The 24,465-nt window shown below is 42.6% G+C and overlaps 1 protein-coding gene across 1 annotated transcript in view; it reads right to left on the bottom strand.

The window, feature by feature from the left end:
• The window catches only part of LOC140734164 (uncharacterized), a 140,659-nt gene extending 133,758 nt beyond the window's left edge, over positions 1–6,901 (bottom strand). The window contains exon 1 of the mRNA XM_073057793.1: positions 6,789–6,901. The gene's annotated coding sequence lies outside the window, so the exon portion shown is untranslated. The remainder of the gene's footprint in view (positions 1–6,788) is intronic.
• Between the last annotated feature and the right edge of the window lie 17,564 nt (positions 6,902–24,465).

Genomic DNA, 24,465 nt, shown 5'->3' with positions numbered 1-24,465 from the left:
ATCACAACATTACCCCCCTCTGCTGTACGGGTCATGGCAACCGCCATGATTACACACGTGAATCCCGCAGTAACCGATCCACAGCCTCCCAGCCCCCCCGCAACATAGAAAAGTATATGTATAAGAGAAAAAAAAATACTATTCTCATTTAGTATTTCTAAAATTTTGCTTTTCTCTTCTATAATATCCATAAATGTCCATTCCTTCTGTTCCTTGGGTCAATCTTCATCTTTAATCCATTACGTTTGGAAGCCTCTATGTGTAATTAGCGAATAGATGGAAGTTCTTGTACAAACTCCTCCGCTTTTCGATAATCGGAAAAAGAAAAATTTCCCTCCTCCAAAAAAATTATCAGTGTTGCTGGATGACGCATTGTAAATTTATAACCCTTTTCCCATAAGGCTTTTTTCACTGGGTTAAATTCCTTCTTTCTCTTCAACAGGTTGTAACTTATATCAGGATAAAATAGAACTGGTTTCCCTGCTATCATCAGTGGCCCGTTTCTATTTTTGGCACATTGGGCAGCGGCCTTCAGGATCTTTTCTTTGTCTTGGTATCGTAAGCATTTTATCAAAATTGATCGTGGGTTTTGATCAGCTCGAGGTCTTGACCTTAAAGATCTATGCGCCCTTTCAATCTCAATTGGAGTTTCTCTTTCCATTTTCAATTTTTTAGGGATCCAGTTTTGAAAAAAATTTATTGGATCTTCTCCTTCTATATCTTCTTTAAGTCCAACAATTTTAATATTATTTCGTCTACTGAGATTTTCAAGCTTATCAATTTTTTCCATAAATTGTTTTCTTTCTGATGTCCAAGCAGTATTTTCCTTTTCTATTTTGTCCATTCTTTCAACCATGTCTTCCGTTGTAGTTTCCAAGTCCTTAATTCTTTTTCCCATTTTTTTCTGTCTCTTTGTCGTTTTATCAAGCATAATCTCCATTTTGGTCATTTTTTTTTCGAGTCTTTTTTGATTATTTTTAATTACTTTTAATGTGTCTAATTTACGCATTATTTGCCTCAAAGTCTTTTCTATATTTCTAGAAGGACTTTTACCACCTTCAGCTGATCCTTCCGAGAGATTTAACTCTCCCTCCGATTCGCTATCACTTTCAGTTGCAGTGGTAGCTGGGCTTTGTAGTTCTTGTTGCTCCCGTTTGCGCATGCTCCATCCTTCGCATTTGCGGAGCTCACGGTGGTCTTTTCCTGTGGCCAATGTTGCCACAGTCTCCTGTTCCGTATCGCCGGTGATATAATGTACCTGAGACCGCGGTTCCTCGGTAGACGTGGGCCTTGTTCTTGTTCCAACTTGCGTAGTCTTCCCGGTATTAGTTTTCTTCATCTTCCTTCCTTGAGGCATAGCTTGACACAGTCCGGAGTCGTTTATAAGTAACTTTTAGAAAGTATTGCCTAACTTTTCTTCATTTAAACATTAATTTATTAACTTTTTACGGGAGGGCTGGGTCCCTGCGTCTCGATCCTACGTCATCACGTGATGTCCCCCCCAGAGGGCACAGTTTTGAGGTGCTTGGAAGTAGGTACAGAGGAGATGTCAAGGATAAGTTTTTTACATAGGGAGTGGTGAGTGCATGGAATGAGCTGCCGGCAACGGTGGTGAAGGTGGATACGATAGGGTCTTTTAAGAGACTCCTGGACAGGTATACAGAGCTCAGAAAAATAGAGGGCTATGGATAGCCCTCAGTAATTTCGAGAGTAAGTACATATTCTGCAAGCATTGTGGACTGAAGGGCCTGTATTGTGCTGTATTTTTTTAATGTTTCTATCTTCTTTCTTTTTGTATTTGCACAGTTTAGTGTCTTTTGCACACCAATTGTCTGCCCTTTTGGTGCGGTCTTTCATTGATTCTATTATTGGACTTATTGAGTATGTCTGCAAGAAAGTAAAACTCGGGGTTATATATCGTGACATAAATGTACTTTGATAATGAATTTACTTTGAACTTTCACAATCTTAAACCACTTTCCAGATGGGAGTCTTTGATATATTATCAGGCTGTTACTGAGTTGTTACGTGGACGTTGTTTAGGAATTTCCTGAGGCCTAATTTGGTGTATTGTGTGCTTTGGTCACCTAACTGCAGTAAAGATTGAATCAGTACAGAGAAAGTTTAAAGGATGTTACTGAGTTACAGGGAAAGGTTGGATGCATTTTGACAGTTATCCCTGGAGCGTTGAAGAATGAAGGGGGAGGTGTTAGAGCTATACTAAATTACAAGAGATATATATAAGATAAACACAAGCAGACATTTTCCTCTGAGATTGGGTGAAACTAGAACTAAGGGTCATGGGTGTGAAAGGTAAAATATTTAGGTGGAATCTGAAAGGGAACTTCTTGACTAAGAGGGTGATATGAGTGAGGGATGTGCTGGCAGTGGAAATGATGGATGTGGGTTCACTTGCAGATTTAAGAGAGGTTTCGATAAGTACATGGAAGAGAGGTGATTAGAGAACTATGTTCCAGGTGAAGATTGACACGATTAAGCAGAAATAATAGCTCAGCATGATCTAGATGAACTGAAAGTCTTGTTTCTGTGCTGTAGTCCAGGGGTCACCAACCTTTTTTGCACTGTGGACCGGTTTAATATTGACAATATCCTTGCGGACCTGCCGGGGGCGGTGGGGCAGTGTGGGTGTTAATATCGACCAGAATATTGGTGATAAGTCAACTATAAGTCACTTATAAATGGCTAATACACTCAATTTCATTTCTAAAAGGGTTTATCTAACGAATTTAATATTAAACACACAGCGCATATTTTCCTCGTATGAACATAGTGATAAGTCAATTATAACTCACTTATAAGTCAATAGCATCATAACATTTTAAGTAACGTTTAGATATTAAACACACAGCACATATTTTCCTCGTATGAACATATGAAATTATTGCAACACACCAGTGAGAGGAGAAGGTAAGGGCCGGAGGTCCCCGTACTGAGGCCACAGCGGTCGCAGTCCGGAGAGTGAGGAGGAGTGCAACAGGGTGCGTGCCCGCCCCCCTTGTAGGTTGGTAGGATCTATCGGCCGACAAAAGTTTGGCTCGAGGGATGACCTTCAATAGATCAAAGCGAGGTAGCTGCTCTGCTACTTACGAAACCCTGAGCCCGAATTAGGTCATCTGTGAATATTTTAGCACCGGGTTCCCCACGAACATCCGATGTGCTAAACAGGTTTAGAGGCGGCGCCTATCTGTAGCAACGGCACTTCATGACGGCCGGTTACCCTAGACCAACCAATGATCCCTGGCGCGAGGGTATCACTGCGTTTAGGCAACCTTGCATGGGTAATGACCTCGCGTGCGTTCAAGTTCAACAGTGGGCATGACAATATCTGCCTTCCTTGGAGGTGGTGCAGATTAATTCCAGGTTTGGAAATTCAGGAGACTACAGATTCTGGAATATGGAGCAACAAATACTCTACATGAAGATATCAGTTAGTTGAGCAGCACCGGTGGGAGGGAAAGGACGTCAGCATTCTGGGTTGAAACATTGCATTGGTCCTGATGCTTCTCGATCCACTGAGTTGATTCCCAGGGTTCCTAGATTGCATCAGATTAGCTGTATTTGTCACATGTACATCAAAACATTGAAACATACAGTGAAATACGTTATTTGCATTAAGAACCAACTCAGTCTGAGGGTGTGCTAGAGGTAGTTTGAGAGTGTCACCATGCTTCCAGTACCAATATTGCATGCCCTCAACTTAATAACCCTGACATGTGCATCTTTGGAACATGGGAGGAAACTGGAGCTCCTCCGTGGAAACCCCTGTGGTCACTGGGAGAACGCACAAACTCCTTAGAGTCAGTGGAGGGTATTGAGCCTCTGATCGCATTCACTGGTGCTGTACAGCATTACGTTATCTGCTACACTCCTGTTGTAGAACAGAGCCATGGGGATCTAGGAGGAAATATTGAGCATGATAGCCCTATAATGATAGAGAACTGTCTCCCTTGATTCGTGGAACCATGGCTATGACTTAGTGCTTTAAGTCTGAATATCATTTTTCAGTTTATGCCACCACCAATAACAAGGACATGTTTGTCAACCAAGGTCAAGCGGTTAATTTCTGGATACCGAGCTATTTTCTTTGTTCTGCAGAACGGTATAATTTAAAGTCAGGGAAAATTACTATCTCAGTCTGTTGAAGATTACATACTCACTATGAAGTGGTAGCTATATATATAATTGCCATGAGTTATCTTAACAACTGTCTTTATACCCACACGAGGAGGAGATGGCAGTGGGGAATATCTGTTCTCTTTGCACCAGGCTGTGATTAAATTCCAAACTTTTTTTTATAAAAACAACAGATTTAAGATTCAAACCTTTACTGCTAGCTCATTAGAGAACAAATCTCTTGTTATTTTTGTATGTAATTAAACTCAACATGTATCCTCGCTGTCCCAGAAACTCCTGGAAAAGTCAAATAAAGGCTCTTTCTCTCCTCTCTCTGAGACCAGATTCATCCCATCACACTATTCAGAAGGAGGGCAAAGTATTTATCCCATTACTACCATAATCTCATTAATTCTCATTGCTACTGTTGGGGAGGAGGTATGCCTGAAGACATACACAATATTTTAGGAACAGCTTCTTCCCCTCCACCATCAGATTTTTTTTAAAAAAACTTCTTTATGTCTAACTACCCATCTATTTATTTATTGATGCTCAGTGACTGGCTTCACTCACCTTGGCAGCTCATGGCTGTGGACTCACTTTGGGGGCTCTACAGTTTGATGTTTAATGTTTTGTAAGTTATTTGGTCTTTTTTTGCGGTTTGCACAACTTGTTCTTTTTTTTCGTGTCTTTGATGGTCTTGTTATGTGGGGTTTTCTTTAATGGTTCTATGGTGTTTCATTGTTTTGTGGCTGTCTGCAAGAAGACGAGTGTCAAGGTTGTATACTGTATACATACTTCGATAATAAATGTACTTTGAACTTTGATTTATTTAGGGATACAGTGCTGCATGGGTCTTTTTGTTCCAACAAACCGTGCCACTCAGCAACCCACCCATATAACCCCCCTACCCCAATCACAGGACAAATTACAATATAACGGGCACAACTTTGGAATGTGGGAGGAAACCGGAGCACCATGTGCTTCACGGGAAGGGCGTGTAAGCTTTTTGCGGATTGTGTGGGAAATGAACTCTGAACACCGACGCTAACTGCTACATTATTTCTAAATGTTCCATGAACCCATGGGCATCACCTCACTATTTCTGAATCAGATGCTGAAAACCCGAGCAACACACACAAAATGCCGGAGGAACTCAGCAGGCCAGGCAGAAGCTATAGAGTACAGTCGATGTTTCGGTCCGAAATAGTGCTGCTCTCAATTTTTGTTTTCTTTTCCATTATTTTTAAAATATATATATTTCTTATTGTAATTTATATTTTTTTTATGTTTTGCGCTGTACTGCTGCTGCAAAACAACACATTCCAGGATATATGTTAGTGATGATAAACCTGACTCTGATTCTCGCGTCCTGCCTAATATTTATCCTTTAGCCATCATCACCAAAAAAAAGTCACCCTTTGTTTCATGCAGCATGGAACTAGGTAGACTAACAGTTCGGTATGGAGCAGACGGGCCGAAAGGCCTCTTTCTGTGCTGTTGTGCTCGAGGTCTTAAATTGACAGACGACGTTTCCTTTCGCGACCCTTCATTTCCCTTCCAGGTACTGCCTGACCCGCTGAGTTCCTTGTAGGTCGCCATGGTCAATCTTGCATTTATTGGCAGGGCAGGTATGAGGACCCAGTGGTCTACCTTTGCCCTCATTTTCTTGTCTTCTCAAGTTGCGAAGAAGGAACGGAGTTTCCTTCAACTCTTGACTGTGACGAGCTTCAAAATTCCAGTCATTTTTATGACCGGTGCCTTGGAAACCATTAATAACCCAGCCACTACGGCAGTAAGTTAGCGGGTAAACTATCTCCTGCTTTTCTCCCCCACTGCACCCAGTGTCTACTGAACCGCCGAACCCTCGCACTGACCGTCTGACCTCACATACGAGGACTGTCAATGCTGAGCCGGGTCCTCTTAGGACTATCCTGCTAGAGGTGAGCAGGGGAATCCGCACACTGAGATGTTTGCCATCATTGCAGTTTTTACTAGCAAGAGACTAGAGCAGTGAGCTTTGATTTGAAGCAAATCTAAGTCAGCGGTTGTAAAGTCAGATACACTATACGGGTAGAAATCTGTTCAGCTTAGGAAACAGTGTCTTTACCCCAAAGTATCGTCGGTGTGGAGCACAGCGGAAATCAGAGGTCGTGAGTAATAATGATCTTCACTAAGGTCTCTATAAGCGGGGGCCACCCCAATGTAAGTCATCGCTCATAAATTTCGGGGAAAGTGACACGTCTTTTCACACACAATGCCGCCTATTGACTGCTCACCAAAACCAGACCGGGTCCTGTTTACAGTATTGTGTCTGAGTGTGTAGACGCAGACTAGGAGACACCAGCACTAACCTTTCTTAAACGTTTCCTGAATTCATTTGGGGGGGGGGGGGGGGTGTTGTTGTTAATCTAATGAACGGCGATTGTTCACTCAGCATCCAATGTCCACAAACAGAACTGCATCTCTGCGCGTCGATAACGGCTCGCAAACATTGAAAACGGAACATCGAACAACCCCCACCACCCAGTCCCCAGCCACAAGTTCAGACTTCCGAAGGTCGTTATCTTCACAGAGTCAAACTCTCCTCGGATACAGCAAAATCCCCTTAACACAAAGTAAACATTCAGCACAGTATATCAAGAGATTCTTACTGTCTCGGGTCTTCTGTTCAGCGATTTTCGTTTCCTTTGAAGAAATATAATCTAGCATAAATGTTTTCCTTGCTCGTGTTTGGAGCTTTCTCCCACCCTCTGCTTTTTTTTTATCCGTCGGGATCACACAGTTAAATTGCTCGGAGAGCCTCGCCCCCGCGTCATTTTCCTTATACGGGGAGAAGCCGAGTCCATAAATCTACATAGAAACTGCACAGAACTACGTAAGCAGCAAGTCGTGAATGCTAACAGGAGGTTCATTGTATGGTGAGCGGGTGCCTTTTCTTCCAAACCAGATCATAGTCCACCCTGAGGAACAAGATCATATAGTCCACCACATGGAAAATGGAGAATTCAATGCTCATGCTGTTGGGTTGCAGACTACTGGAGAGACTTGAAGTACTGTTCCTTTAGAACATAGAACATAGAAAAGTACAGCACAGTACAGGCCCTTTGGCCCACAATGTGGTGCCGACTCTTAAACCCTGCCTCCCAGATAACCCCCACCTTAAATTCCTCCATATACCTGTCTAGTAGTCTCTTAAACTTCACTAGAGTACCTGCCTCCACCACTGACTCAGGCAGTGCATTTCACGCACCAACCACTCTCTGAGTAAAAAACCTTCCTCTAATATCCCCCTTGAACTTCCCTCCCCTTACCTTAAAGCCATGTCCTCTTGTACTGAGCAGTGGTGCCCTGGGAAAGAAGCACTGGCTGTCCACTCTATCTATTCCTCTTAATATCTTGTATACCTCTATCATGTCTCCTCTCAACCTCCTTCTCTCCAGAGAGTAAAGCCCTAGCTCCCTTAATCTCTAATCATAATCCATACTCTCTAAACCAGGCAGCATCCTGGTAAATCTCCTCTGTACCCTTTCCAATGCTTCCACATCCTTCCTATAGTGAGGCTACCAGAACTGGACACAGTACTCCAAGTGTAGCCTAACTAGAGTTTTATAGAGCTGCATCATTACATCGCGACTTTTAAACTCTATCCCTCAACTTATGAAAGCTTTCTTAACTACCCTATCTACCTGTGAGGCAACTTTCAGGGATCTGTGGTCGTGTACCCCCAGATCCCTCTGCTCCTCCACACTCCCAAGTATTCTTTAGTTTGTGTTTAGGTCTCGTCCACTGGGTGAGGCCAAGACCAAACTAAATGAACAGCACCTCATACTCTGCCTTTGTAGTCAACAACCCTCTGGCACAGACGTTGAATTCTTCAATTTCAGATAACCTGCTTGCCTCTATCTCTTTCTTTCCCAGATATAACCGGGTCCTCAACACACACACGCAGACGCACACACACACACACACGCGCACACACACACACACACACACACACACACACACACACACACAGACAGATGCACACGCACAGATACATGCACACTCTCGCACACACACACACACACACACCCACAGACACTCATACACACACACACACACACACACACACACACACACACACACACACACACACACACACACACACACACACATATTTAGTCCCCTCTCACGCTGTTTCATTCCCCTTTCCCACCCACTCCACCTGCCCATATCACATACACACTCCTCCCCATGGGTGCCCTCTCCCCACTCTTCCTATCTGCCTTCCTCACCTCACTTATTTGGTACATGCTCCACCTTCCTCTCCCATCAAATTCCACCATCCACAGCCATTTGCTGCCCCCACCTCTCACCAACCAGCCTCTTTCGCTCTCCCCATTCTCCCCTCCTCCATCTGCCTTTCACCGCTCCTCAAATGAATCCACCCTTCACCTGCCAGCTCGTACTCCACCCTACCCTCTCACCTATTTATAGTGGTTATCTCTTCTCTGCTCCTTTAGTCTAGACAAAGTCATGGAGTCATAGAGTATTACAGCACATAAAAAGGCTATTCAGCCCATCTAGTCTGTGTCAATCTGCTTCTCTGCTTAGTCCCATTTACTCACATCCAGGACATGGCCCTCCACACCTTCCTCTTCAATGTACCTATCCAAACTTCTCTCAAATGTTATAACTGAACTTGCATCTACCACTTGCATCACCCTCTGAATGAAATTTCCCCTTAAATAATTCATTTTTTACTCTAAACATCTGACCACTAGTTCCCATCTCATTCATCCTCAGGGGAGAAAGCCTTCATGTATTTAATGTATCTATAGCCCACAATGGGTGTCGGGGTGGAATTACGTGTCTACCAAAGGAGGTGTAAGGTGCTCATTCCCTCCGCTAGCCTGCAGGTCACACTTGGGCAAGGTGTAGCACCTACTTTGTCCCCTGGATCAGTGTTAGGAGATGCCATGGGAGCAGGTGGCGGATGGTTGTATGAGCTGCTGGTGAATATCACAAGTCCTGGTTATGAGACCACTGATGCCAGGCAGGCAGTGTCTGAAGAGTATTTATAATGGTTGGGGTCACCGGTCTTGTAAAGACACTGTCCAGAGAAGGCAATGGTAAACCACTTCTGTAGAACAATTTGCCAAGAACAATCATGGTCATGGAAAGACTATGATCAACCATGTCATACAACATGGGACATAATGAATGAATGATACCCTTCATACTTTGTATACCTCTATAATATATCTCCTCATTCTCCAATGCTCCAGGGAATAAAGTCCTAACCTATTCAACCATTCCCTACAACTCAGTGTCCCAACCCAAAATGTCAATAGTCCATTTTCCTCTGCAGATACAGCCTGGCCCTTTCAGTTCTTCCAGCACTTTGGTTTATTTGTTCTAGAATCCAGAATCTACGGTCTCTTGTGTCTCCATAACCGACATCATATTTTTGGCTAAAGCAAAAACAGCTTGACACCAGAAACTCCCTTCTGAAAAGTGCTGTAAAGCTATAAAAACAAAAACATCACAGCATCTAAAAAGTTTATTCCTTCAGGTAGTTAATCTGATCAAACATTTTAGTTCGCACCCACCCCCATCTATTACCCCCGTCACTGCACTGCACTGTAAAATGCCTGTAACTACTTTTTATAATGCACATTTTTCCATATCTGTCTTTAACTCTAACTTTATGTTTTATATAAATCTTTAATCTTTATCATTTTAGAGTTTTTTTTGCTGTTCCATGTTGCACTGTGATCAATACTCCACAGCAAATTCCTAATGGAATCAAGAGATTCATCACTCAAGATCATTTAGTGTCATTTCCAGTACACAAGTGTAAAGGAAAACAAAATAATTCTTACTCGGTTCCGATGTAGCATAAAATAAAAACAATAAGATAAAGAACACAATAATACAAAAATACAATAAATATAAATACCTAAGAGAGCTTATATACATAGATTGTTCATAAGGAGAAGCTAAAGTCAGATATATCAGTATTACAGTGGAGTAAAGGGAATTACAGAGGTATGAGAGTGGAGTAGACCAGAACTGATTGGAAAAGAACACTAGCAGGGATGACGGCAGAACAGCAACGGCTGGAATTTCTGGAAGCAATTCAGAAGGCTCAGGATATGTACATCTCAAAGAACAACAAGTATTCTAAAGGGAAGATGGTACACCATGACTAACAAGAGAGGTCAAAGTCAGCATATAAGCCAAAGAGAGGGCATATTACAGAGCAAAATCTAGTGGGAAGTTGGAGGATTGGGAAGTTTTTAAAAACCAACAGAACGCAACTGGAAAAAGTCTTTAAGAAGGTAGATAGAATACTAGCCAATAATATTAAAGACGATACCAAAAATTTCTTCACATATATAAAGTGTAAAAGAAAGGCGAGAGTGCATATTGGACTGGTGGAAAACGATGCTCGAGAGGTAATAATGGGGGACAAGAAAATGGTGGACGAACTGAATAAGTATTTTGCTTCAATCTTCACAGCGGAAGACACTACCTGTATAGTGGAAGTTCCAGGTGTCAGGGGTCATGAAGTGTGTGAAGTTACCATAACTGGAGAGAAGGTTCTTGGGAAACTGTAAGGTCTGAGGTAGATAAGTCACCTGGACCAGATGGTGTACACCTCAGGGTTCTGAAAGAGGTGGGTGAAGAGATCGTGGAATCATTAGCAATGATCTTTCAAGAATCACTAGATTCTGGAATGGATTCAGAAGACTGTAAAATTCCAACTATAAGTCTACACCTCAAGAAGAGAGGGAGGAAGTAAAAAAGGAAACTATAGACCAGTTAGTCTGACGTCAATAGTTGAGAAGATGTTGGAGACAATTATTGAGGATTAGGTGTCAAGGTACTTGGGGGCACATGATAAAATAGGCCATAGTTAGCATGGTTTCCTCAAGAGAAAATCTTGCCTGACAAATCTGTTGGAATTATTTGAAGAAGTAACAAGCAGGACTGACAAAGGAGAACAGGCATTGTGTACTTGGGTTTTCAGAAGGCTTTTGACAAGGTGCTACACATGAGGCTGCTTATCAAGCTACGAGCCCATGGTGTTACATTATAGAGTCTAGCATGGATAAGACAGTGGATGATTGGCAGGAGGCAAAGAGTGGGAATAAAAGGAGCCTTTTCTGGCTGGCTGCTAGTGACTGGTGGTGTTCCACAGGGGTCTGTGTTGGGACTGGTTCTTTTTGTGTTATATGTCAACGATTTAGCTAATGGAATTGATGGCTTTGTTGAAAAGTTTGCAGATGATATGAAGATAGGTGGAAAGGCAGGTAGTTTTGAGAAAGTAGAGAAGCTACAGAAGGACTTGGACAGATTAGGAGAATGGGAAAAGAAAGAGTTAATTGACTTTATTACTTACAGCCTTAATATACATGAGGAGTAAAAATCTTTTCATTACATCACCATCTAAATGTGCATTGTGGAAATTATAGTAATTTATAATAAATAGTATGTACAACAGGGCAGTCAATATAACATAGAAATACAACTGTATCAGCATGAGTTAATCAGTCTGATGGCCTGGTGGAGGAAGCTCTCCAGGAGCCTGCTTGTCCTGGCCTTTATGCTCGGTGCCTTTACCCAGGTGGGAGCATTTTGTGGTTGGAGTGGCTCAGGTCCCCAGTGATGCTTCTGGTCCTTTTTACACACTTGTCATTGTAAATGTCCTGAACAGTGGAAAGTTCACATCTACAGAAGTTCTGGGCTGTCTGCAGCACTCTTTGCAGAGTCCTGCGATCGAGGGAAGTACAGTTCCCATACCAGGCAGTGATGCAGACAGTCAGGATGCTCTCAATTGTGCCCCTGTAGAAAATACTTAGGATTTGGGGGCCCATACCAAGCTTCTTCAACCGTCTGAGGTGAAAGAGGCGCTGTTGTGCCTTTTTCACCACACAGCCGGTATGTACAGACCACGTGAGATTGTTGGTGATGTGCATGCCGAGGAACTTAAAGCTGTTCACCCTCTCAACCCCAGATCCATTGATGTCAATAGGGGTTAGCCTATCATAACGGCAGATGGAATATAGTGTCGGGAAGTGTATGATCATGCACTTGGGTAGAAGGATTGACTATTTTCTAAATGGAGAGAAAATACAAACAACTGAACTGTGAAGGGACTTGGAAGTCCTTGTGCAAGATACCCTAAAGGTTAATTTGCAGGTTGAGTCTGTAGTGAAGAAAGCAAATGCAATGTTAGTATTCATTTCAAGAAGACTAGAATATAAAAACAAGAATGTAATGTTGAGACTTTATATAGCACTGGTGAGGTCTCAGTTGGAGTATTGTAAGCAGTTTTGGGGCCACTTATCTTAGAAAGGATGTGCTGAAACTGGAGTGAGTTCAAAGGAGGTTCACAAAAATGATTCCAATATTGAATAGCTTGTCTTATGAAGAGCTTTTCATGGCTCTGGGCCTGGGCCTGTATTCACTAGAATTCAGAAGAATGAAAGGTGATGTCATTGAATGGTGAAAAGCCTTGACAGAGTGGATGGTGAGAGGATGTTTCCTATGGTGGGAGAGCCCAAGAACAGAGGACACAGTCTCAAAATAGAGAGGCATCCTTTTAGAATGGAGATGAAGAGGAATTTCTTTAGCTAGAGAGTGATAAATCTGTGCAATTCTTTGCCATAGGCAGGTGTGGAGGCCAGGTCTTTACGTATATTTGAGGCACAGGTTAATACATTTGTGATTGGTCAGGGCATGAAAGGATATGAAGGCAGGAGATTGGGGCTGAGAGGAAAATTGGATCAGCCATGATGAAATGGCAGAACAGACTCGATGGGCCAAATGAACTAATTCTGCTTCTATATCTTATGGCCTAACGGTCTTCTGTCCATACAATGACGCTAGGCACAGGAGTGTCTGTACATAAGGGTCTCTGAAAGAAAATGATAAAACAATGGTGGCTGGAATTGTGGAGGGCTGGTTTAGTGGATGGAAATGTTGCTTGGGGAAAGTAATTGTTTTTGAGTCTGGTGGTCTTGGCGTGAATGCTACGTAGCATCCTTCCGGATGGGATTGGGATAAACAGTCCATGAGCAGGGTCGGTGGAATCCTGTAATGGATATTGTGCAGCCAGTGGGGAATAGATGAGAAGCCTATTTGATTGGATCAACACAACATCCTGTGCTCTATTGTTCTATGTTCTGAGTTTGTTGTTCCAAAGGCATTTAGACAGGTACATGGATAGAAAAGGTTTAGAGAGTTATGGGCCAAATGAAGGCAACAGGTGTTGCTCAGATAGATCTCTAGATTAACGTGGACATGTAGGCCCAAAACTTCGACTATCCATCTGCCTCCATAGATGCTGCCTTACCTGTTGACTTCTTCCAGTTGTTTGTGTGGTCATTGACCAGTGGTTTGTTAAACATTCCATTTGTCAGCAGAAATTGGGAAAAGGGAATTCTACGCCATTACCTTACAGGAGATGAATATACAGCTGAACTGGTACATTTGTCCTCCATATTACATTTTAAACATTTGGATATTTGCCTTTTAAAGCAAAGCTGAAACAAAATGACCCCGGAGAACAACTCTTCCTCAGTCCTCGGACTGGGTAATGACTCTGGAAAGCCATACCAATCCTCTGTTGCCCATTCCTTCCACTTAATCAATGAATCAGAATCAGAATCAGGTTTAATATCACTGAAATTTGTGGTTTTGTGGTTGCAATACTGTGCAATACATAACAAAGTAAAAATTACAATAATTGAATATATACAGTGCCTATAAAAAGTATTCACCCCACTTGGAAGTTTACATCTTTTATTGTTTCGCACATAGATTCACAGTGGAGTTAATTTGGCTTTTTTGACACTGATCAACAGAAAAAGACTTTTTTGTGTCAAAGTAAAAACAGTTCTTTACAAAGTGATCAAAATTAATTACAAATATAAAACACAAAACAGTTGATTGCATAAGTATTCACCCCCTTCAACTTTAATATGGCACACCAAATGATCACTGGTACAGCCAAATGGTTTTAGAAGTCACATAATTAGTTAAATGGAGATCTGTTTCTGGAGACCTGTGTGCAGTCAAGGTGTTTCAACTGATGGCATTAAAAATACACCTGTATCTGGAAGGTCCAACTGCTGGTGAGACAGTATCCTGGTAAAAACTACACCATGAAGACAAAAAAACATTCAAATCAACTCCGCAAAAAGGTTATTTGAAAGTACAAGTCAGGAGATGGATACAAGAAAGTTTCCAAGTCACTTGGAGGAGAGTTAAGTCAACAAAGAAATGGATGGAATATGGAACAGCTGTAAATCTGTCTAGAGCAGGCCGTCATCAAAAGCTGAGTGACCATGCAAGAAGAGGACCAATGAAGGATGCCACCCGAGACCTATGACAACTCTGGATGAGTTACAAACTTCAGTGGCTGAGATGGGAGAGACTGCACATACAACAACTGTCGCCTGGGTGCTTCACCAGTCGCAGCTTTATGGGAGAGTAGCAAAGAGAAAGCAGCTGTTGAAAAAAAATTACATGAAATCTCAGCTAGAGTTTGCCAGAAGGAATGTGGGAAACTAAAGTCAGTTGGAAGAAGCTTCTATGGTCTGATGAAACCAGATTTGAGCTTTTTGGTCATCAGATTAAACATTATGTTTGGCAAAAGCCAAACACCAAACTTATCAAAAACCCACCATCCTTACTGTGAATCATGGTTCTGGCTGCATCATGTTGTGGGGATACATCACTGCAGAAGGGTCTGGAAGGCTTGAGAAGGTAGAGGGTAAAATGAATGGATCGAAATACAGGAAAATCCTGGAGGAAAACCTGATGCAGTCTACAACAGAACTACGACTTGGCAGAAGATTTGTTTTCCAGTAAGACAATGACCCCAAGCATATAACCAAAACAACCAAGTCAATGTCCTGGAGTGGTCAAGTCCAGACCTCAATCTGATTGAGAATTTGTGGCTGGGCTCAAGAAGGATTGTTCACTCATGATCCCCAGGCAATCTCCCAGATCTTGAGCAGATTTGTAAAGAAGGATGGGGAAAACTGCAGTGTGCAGATGTGCAAAGCTGATTGAGACCTATCCACACAAACTCAAGGCTGTATTTGCTTCCAAAGGTGCATCTACTAAATACTGACTTGCAGGAGGTGAATACCTATGCAATCAATTGTTTTGTGTTTTATATTTGTAATTAAGATCACATTGTAGAAATCTGTTTTCACTTTGACACAAGAGTATTTTTATGTTGATCAGTGTCAAAAATGCCAAATTAAATTCACTATGATTTAATGTTGTAAAACAAAAAAACATGAAACCTTCCAAGGGGGAGTGAATATTATTTTTCGGGCACTGTATACATAATTAAATAGGTAGTGCAAAAAGAGAGCAAAAATAGTGAGGTCAAGTCCATGGGTTCATCGTTCACTCAGAAATCTGAAGAAGTTGTCCATGAAACATTGAGTGTACATCTTCAGGCTCCTGTACCTTCTCCCTGATGGCAGCAATGAGAAGAGGGCATGGCCTGGGTGATGGGGGTCCTTAATGATGGACACCGCCTCTTTGAGTCATCGCCTTCTGAAGACATTCTCGATGCTTTGGAGGTTGAAGCCCTTGATGGAGTTTCTGGAATTTGTAACCCTCTGCAGCTTTTCCTGATCCTGTGCAGTGGCCCTACCATACCAGTTAGAATGCTTTCCATCTGTAGAATCTTTATGACATACCAAATGTCCTCAAACTCCTAATGAAATATAGCTGCTGACTTGCCTTCTTTGTAATTGCATCAATATGTTGGACCCAGGATAGATCTTCAGAGTTGTTGATACCCAGGAACTTGAAATTTCTCGCTACTGGTCGCTCAATGAGGACTGGTAAGTTTTCCCTCGACTTCCCCTTCCCGAACTCCACAATCAATTCCTTGGTCTTACTGACTTTGCGTGCAAGATTGTTGTTGTGATGCCACTTGACCAGCTGATCTATCTCACTCCTGCATGTCTCCTCCTCATCATCTGAGATTATAATATAAGCAAGTCAGTTAGAAGCTGGACATGCAGAAGTTGTACATCAATATGTGTTTCCAGAGGTGACTGGAGTTCAGATCGGACCACATTCCATCTCTGCTGAAATTGAAACCTGGAATTTTGCACAAAATCTCTGCCTTCATCACATTTTTCTATCGCAGATGCATGAGTACTGCCCACTGAACCACAGATGGCAATTTAGGAAAGCATGCAGAGAAGATAAACCAACCACAAACCAAAAACCCAGAACATATATTTTAACTAAAACAGACAGACAGACTCTGTGAAGAGGAATGATGAGCTAACTATAAAATTGAACACCAACCAGATCTGGTTGAATCATGCCCTGGTATGGATACACCAATGCCCAAAAATGGAAAAGCCTACAAAAATTGGTGGATATGACCCAGTACATCACAGGATCAGCTCTCCGCATCATTGAGCACATCTACAGGGAGTGCTGACACAAGAAAGCAGCATCCATAATCAAGAACCCCCACCATCCAGACCATGTTCTCTTCTCACTGATGCCATCAGGAAGAAAGTACATGAGCCTTAGGTCCCACATCACCAGGCTCAGGAACTGCTTTTGCCCTGCAAACATAAGGCTCTGGATCCAGCATTGATAACTTACCTAACTTCAATACTGACCTGACTCCACAACCTACAGGTTCACTTACTCAGTATAATTTATTTATTTGTCTGTTTGCTTGTTTGTTTGTTTATTTATTAATTATTTGTTTTATTTTTGTATTTTCACAGTTTGTCTTCTTTTGCAGATTGGTTGTTTTATGTGTAGTTTTTAATTGATTCTATTGTGTTTCTTTGTTCTAATGTGAATGTTTGCAAGAAAATGAATCTCAGAGTTGTATATGGTCACACATACCTACATGATATTGGAATAAATTTACTTTGAAGTTTTAACTTTGAACCTTTAACTGTAAGACTTGGCCTCTGGTCAGAGTTACTCTCTTTAGTACAGAACAGGATTTAACACTTGTTCTCCTTCACCATGTTTAAAGTTGATGTTAAAGACAAAATAAACAGCACCTCTAAGAAAAGGAAAGAGGGAGCAGGCTATTCAGCCTTTCATGTCTGCCCCACTATTCTGTAAGATCAAGGCTGTTTGCCCCCCATCATGGCTTGGTCTTTCAACTGCTCTGCCAATGACCGCAAGAAACTGCAGAGACTTGTGGACACAGCTCAGTACATAATGGAAACCAACTTCCCTTCCATCGACTACTGAACGTCTGACTTCTCAGTCTTTGAAACATTTGTCAGGAGGTAGGGGAAGCAGAAATATGAATAAGAAAAGCTTAATTCTAGACAAAAAAAAAACAGTTCAAGAGGACAAACAGAGACTTTTTTCCCAGGGCAGCTATGGTCAGACAGTATAATTTTAAAGTGATTGGTGGAAAGTATGGGGGGGGGGGGGGGGGATGCCAGAGGTATGTTTTTTTATATAGAAAGTGGTGGGTACCTTGAATGTGAAGCAAGGGGTGCTCGTATAGGCAAATGCATTTAAGAAACTCTTAGATAAGTGCAAGGAAGATAGATATATGGAGCAACACACACAAAATGTTGGAGGAATTCAGCAGGTTAGTCAGCATCTCTGGAAATGAATATATAGTCAACATTTCAGGCTGAGACCCTTCATCAAGACTGGAAAGGAAGGGGGAATACTCCAGAATAAAAGGGTGGGAGGAGGGGAACATCATTAGCAGGAAGGTGATAGGAGAAGCCAGGTGGGTGGAAAAGGTCAAGGGTTGGAGAAGAAAGAATCTGATAGGACAGGAAAGTGGACCATTGGAGAAAGGGAAGAAGTAGGGGACTGGGGGGTGTTACGTACCCCATAACTGGGTGTCTAACCAGCAGAGAAAGAAGAATCCGTTGGAGTCTGGTGGTACCAAACTAAAGGTGTTTATTAATAAAAGTAAGCAAAAACCATATCAATAATGCAAATATATATATAAAACAAGTTAGCAGTAATAAACCTAAAAGTGTAGGAATAATAATAATCAATAATAAACAAGCTCTATCGATGTCTAGGGGTAAATGAATTGTCATAGAAAAATAAAAAGTTCAATTCAGTTCCTAAGTGCTGATGTAGTTATGGTTGTTGTATTGTAATCGTTGGAGAGAGAGCGAGCGAGATGTAACAGCTACAGTCAGGCAAACCTTCCTTTGCTTTCTTAATCTGTCGTATTGGTGTGGTCATTCAGTTATGACCTCTCCATCCTTCTGCTGGACCGTTCTTCTGTGGTGGACTCGTCACTCTGACATGAGTGGACACACACACAAGTCCCTACCGGCCCTGCTTTAACACTGTGAGCTTTAATGACCGATCTCCTGGTTCGGTCTCCGAAGCCCCCACCTTTCTTGTGGGTTCCAACACTCAATGTGTCCACTGGTGTGTCTGGAGGGTGTCTCTCCAGACCTGGTTTTTATCCCTACTCACAGGGACTCAGCTATCCATCACTCCTGAATGACTGTGTCCATCAAATAAGGCCACTCCTTCAGTCCACTGAGGAATGTTTATGAGCAAACTATTGTCCTTGCAGAGAAACAGTAAATAATTCAAAAAGGAGTCACAATACTCTCTTATCTGTCGCTGATGTTCTTGCTTGTTTTTCCGTCTCTCTTTCTCATGGTCAGCATAGCAACAGTAATAGTTCGTGTTTCTCGGGGGAGGATGGTTAACTCTTCACCCCATTGTCCATCAGGTCTGTTCATCACTCATAACACCCCCATCCTTCTGGGAATTTTCACCAGGGGAAAATTAACTAATAAAGCACTGAATTACAGAATTTAACAAAATACAGTAGTTGTCTTAACTACAAGAATAATACAGATACATGTTCAAATTAACATCTAGATAAACAATCAGCAATTACATTATCACTCCCCTTTACAAGTTGTATTTTAATATCAAATTCCTGTAACAACAGACTCCAACTTAGTAACCTCCTATTTTTATTTTTCATGTTAGCCAAAAATACTAAAGGGGTTATGTTCTTAGCTTAGGTGTATATTACAAAGCGTGAACCAATACATGTGTGATTATACTGTGGTACATTATAAAAGTTAGTGCAAATACTAATCTCTATTTTACTTTTAAACTTAACATTCAATCTTCTATGGTGTTGTCTTTATTATTTACATGCTTTGTCAAATTCCCTCAAAACCAGATCCTATTATTCAAAGTGGTATTTGGTCAACCTTTGTCCCTTTTCCACTTAACTCTCACATGTTTAGCTTGCTCACCAGTGTGGAATAGGCCTTCACAGACTCCTCTCACAGGAGTTATCTTCTCACCAATGTTTTCCAAACTAAGTCCATTTGCTGAACTTCCACACAATTCGTTGATTTTAAGCAAGTCATTAATTTTACCTTCAGGATCTTTCATTCTATTTGTTTTCAGTTTAACAGCGGCAGATGATCCCTCTTGGTCAAAACAACATTTCAAGTTCTGCCTCTCCAAATCACATACTTGAATAACATCAGCGAGTTGTTTATCCTTAAATTTCCAAACAAACTGTAATTGATTCACAGGCACCTTGTTAACAAGCCATTGTTCAGTTAACGGTCCCTTCCCTTTTGTCAATTCTTCTAAAACCAATTCAAACTTTAAATTTTCTTTATTCAATTTAGGAACAACACCTTTCCCTTCTCCTTCAATAATATTCACATCACCAGCTTTCATCTCCTCACTAACTTTTAACACACCTTCTAACACAAACAACTGAGCATTCTCACTTTCCACTGGTACCAAGGTTAACCCTTTCTTCACTGAACCAAGTCCATCTGACCCAAAAGGACTGCATTCCTTTTCAACTAAATCAGATACCTCAGACTTTTCCTGAGTTTCAATACTAGGTTCAGTACCCTGTGCATTCACACCCTTCACACACTCAAACGGGACATCTCCCTCTTCCAGGCTTTCAATACCAGTCCCCTTTTAAGACAACTTCGTCTGCCAGCCCAGCAGACTCCCTCAAGGTAGCGGCATCCTTTTCATCTAGGACTGCCCTTACATCATTATCGGGAACACATTTAAATTCTTCAACTGCAAACACCTCTGTCAAGCCAGACAGATCATCCATGTCCAACCCTGGACCTTCTAACTGCCATATCTGTTTCTCATCTTTACTCTGTGCCTCTATAAATTTCCTCCTTGCTAAGGGTTGATCTACCTCCTCTCCTTTACTCTCTTTCACCCCACTATCCTCCGTTTTACCACCCTCTTGGTACAGGGTCGGTAAAAACGTCTCCGCCAAATCAACACTGGACTCATTTAAACTGGCTCCTTTCTCAGCCGTCTTTCTAGACATGCTGCGAGTGATTGCGCATGCGGGATAAATCTTGGACTCTACGGGCAGGTCCTCAGCACTCACAGGCTTACTTGTCAGCTTCACTGCTGAATACACATCCCCAGTATCTCTCCAGATCCGCACTGGAACTGGGGTTTCTCCTTCCTTCACAGACACTGTCCCTTCCGAGATAAACTTCTCACGCCCCTCTTGTGCTCTATCTAACTTTGCCTTCCTCATCGATCTGCTGACCGACTCAATGCAACCTGTTGGGACTGCCGTTTTCCCTCTTCCTGTCTCCTTCTTCGGAGCAAAGCACTCAGATGCTATATGACCAGCTTTCCCACAATTATAACAGGTAAAGCTAGGAACCTTCCTGCCAGCCTGCTTTTCCTCATCCTTCCCTTTTCCACTAGCTCCCGGCTTATTCTCTGCCTTAGCCGGTGGGCTTTCTCTACCCTCCCTACCGCCTCTCTGGTAACTCTTATTTGAGGAAAACTTTGACTTGTGGGTTAGGGCGTACTTGTCTGCTAACTTGGCAGTCGCAGAGAGAGTCTCTGTCTCCTTCTCATCCAAGTACGTCTTCATACTCTCAGGGATACAACTTTTAAATTGCTCCATCAGTATTAACTGTAACAATTTATCATAATCTTCATCAACCCCTTTTGAGGCGCACCAACGCTCACAATATATTTGCATCTCACGGGCAAACTCTAAATACGTGTGGTTCCACGGCTTTCTCAATTTTGTTACGTACCCCGTAACTGGGTGTCTAACCAGCAGAGAAAGAAGAATCCGTTGGAGTCTGCTGGTACCAAACTAAAGGTGCTTATTAATTTACTGACCGATCTCCTGGTTCGGTCTCCGAAGCCCCCACCTTTCTTGTGGGTTCCAACACTCAATCAGTGTCCACTGGCGTGTCTGGAGGGTGTCTCTCCAGACCTGTCTTTTTATCCCTACTCACGGGGTCTCAGCTATCCATCACTCCTGAATGACTGTGTCCATCAAATAAGGCCACTCCTTCAGTCCACTGAGGAATGTTTATGAGCAAACTATTGTCCTTGCAGCGAAACAGAAAATAATTCAAAAAGGAGTCACAATACGGTTAATCAGCAATTTCCCCCTCTCTCTTATCTGTCGCCGATGTTCTCGCTTGTTTTTCCATCTCTCTTTCTCATGGTCAGCATAGCAACAGTCATAGTTCGTGTTTCTCAGGAGGGGAATGGTTAACTCTGTACCCCATTGTCCATCAGGTCTGTTCATCACCCATAACAGGGGAAGAAATAGGCAGGTGAGAAGAAGTAAAAGGTCAGAGGGGAAATGGAGGGGGGGTGGAATTTGTTCACTGGAAGGAGAAATGTCATCAGTTTGGAGGCTACCCAGGTGGAATGCAAGGTGTTGCTTCTCCACCCAGAGAATGGCCTCATCTTGGCACAAGAGGTGGCCATGACCAACATGTTGGAAAGGGAGTGGGAAGCGGAATTAAAATGTTTGGGCATCGGGAAGTCCCACTAGTGGTGGATGGTGCAGAGATGCTTGACAAAGCGGGTCCCTCAGTCTACAACGGGTCTCGCCAGTGTAGAGGAGGCTGCATCGGGAGCACCGGACACAATAGATGACATCATCATGTTTGCAGGTGAAGTGTTGCCTCACCTGGAAGGACTGTTTGGGGCCCTGATTGGAGGTGAGGGAGGAGTGTATGGGCAGATGGGTCACTTAGGCTGCTTGCAGGGAGATTAGTGGGGAGGGGCAAATGGAGTCATAGAGGGAGGAGTCCCTGTGGAAAGCAGGGTTGGGGTGATAGTTAAAGATACTTAACTGTGGTAGGATCCCTTTGGAGATGACCGAAGTTGTGGAGATGAAGTGTTGATTGCAGAGGCTGACGGGGGTGATAGGTAAGGTCAAGGGAAACTCTTATCACTATTAAGGTGGCAGGAAAATGGAGTGACCTCGGATGTCTGGGAAATGGAGGAGATGGGGGTGAGGGCAGCACCAATAGTGGAGGGAGGGAAATCCCAGTGTTTAAAGAAGGAAGACATTTCCAATGTCCTGGAATTGAAAGCCATGTCCTGGGAACTGCAGTGACACAGACAAAGTAACTGAGAAAAGTGAATAGCAGTTTTACAGGAGATAGGGTGGGAAGCGGTCCCTCAGTTTTCAATGGGCCTCACCATGGGAATCAGTAGTTTTATAAAAGTTGTCAGCTGACAAGTTGTCTCCAGTGAGATGGAGACAGAGAGATCGAGAAAGGGGAGGGAGGTGTCAGAGATGGCCCAAGTGAATTTAAGGGCAAGATGGAAGTTAGAGGCAAAGTTGATAAAATTAATGAGCTCAGGGTGGCTGCATAAGTTAGTGCCAATGCAGTTGGCAATGTAGCAGAAGAAGATTTGGGGAGTATAACCAGGAAGGCTTCAAACATAGACTGACGAAGAAGCAGGCATTGCTAGGGCACATGGGAGCACCCATTGCTACTCTATGAGTTTGGAGAAAGTGCGAGGAACCGAAGGAAAAATTGTTCAGGGTGAGGATCAGTTCTGCCAGCTGGTGGTGGAGGGGGATTGGTTGGCTCTTTTGCCAAGAAAGAAGCGGAGGGCTTAGAGGCCTTCCTGATGGGGGATAGAAGTGTATAGGGACTCTGACTATCCATGGTGAAGATGAGACAGCCAGGACAGGGAAATAAAAGTTACTGAGGAGATCGAAGGCATGAGAAGTGTCATGGATGTAGGTGGGAAGGGACTGAACAAGGGGGATAGAATGGAATTGAGGAAAATGGAGGGCTATGTGGGAGGGAAGGGTTAGGTTGATCTTAGGGTAGGTTAAAAGGTTGGCAAAACAATGTGGGCTGAAGGTCCTGTGCTGTGCTGTAATGTTCTATGTTCTATGTTCCTAAAAATGAATTCACCTTCCTTTGTTTTATTTCCTGCTGTGTTGTGATCCCCTCTTGTGGACCTTGGTCCAGGGTCTGTCGTTTGACTCTGTGCTTGGACCAGGGTCTGTCGATTGATTCTGTGCTTGGACCAGTGTTTGTCGATTGACTCTCCCCTGGGTAAACAAAGGGAAATGACAAATGTTATGTACCCCGTAACTGGGTGTCTAACCAGTAGAGAAAGAAGAATTCGTTGGAGTCTGGTGGTACCAAACTAAAGGTGTTTATTAATAAAAATAAGCAAAAACCATATCAATAATGCAAATATACATATAAAACAAGTTAGCAGTAATAAACCTAAAAGTGTAGGAATAATAATAATTAATAATAAACAAGCTCTATCGATGTCTAGGGGTAAATGAATTGTCATAGAAAAATATAAAGTTCAGTTCAGTTCCTAAGTGCTGATGTAGTTATAGTTGTTGTATTGTAATCGAGAGAGAGAGAGAGAGAGAGAGAGAGAGAGAGAGAGAGAGAGAGAGAGAGAGAGAGAGAGAGAGAGAGATATGTAACAGCTACAGTCAGACAAACCTTCCTTTGCTTTCTTAATCCGTCGTATCGGTGTGGTCATTCAGTTATGACCTATCCGTCCTTCTGCTAGACTGTTCTTCTGTGGTGGACACATCACTCTGGCATGAGTGGACACACACACAAGTCCCCACCGGCCCTGCTGTAACACTGTGAGCTTTACTGACCGATCTCCTGGTTCGGTCTCCGAAGCCCCCACCTTTCTTGTGGGATCCAACACTCAATCAGTGTCCACTGGCGTGTCTGGAGGGTGTCTCTCCAGACTTGTCCTTTATCCCTACTCACGGGGACTCAGCTATCCATCACTCCTGAATGACTGTGTCCATCAAATAAGGCCACTCCTTCAGTCCACTGAGGAATGTTTATGAGCAAACTATTGTCCTTGCAGAGAAACAGTAAATAATTCAAAAAAAAAGGAGTCACAATACAGTTAATCAGCAATTTCCCCCTCTCTCTTATCTGTCGCCGATGTTTTTGCTTGCTTTTCGTCTCTTTCTCATGGTCAGCATAGCAACAATAATATTTCGTGTTTCTCGGGGGGGGGGGGGATGGTTAA

This window comes from Hemitrygon akajei, chromosome 10, assembly GCF_048418815.1.
Source record: "Hemitrygon akajei chromosome 10, sHemAka1.3, whole genome shotgun sequence".
NCBI classification, from domain to species: domain Eukaryota; kingdom Metazoa; phylum Chordata; class Chondrichthyes; order Myliobatiformes; family Dasyatidae; genus Hemitrygon; species Hemitrygon akajei.
This window is presented reverse-complemented; position numbering and strand designations above follow the sequence as displayed.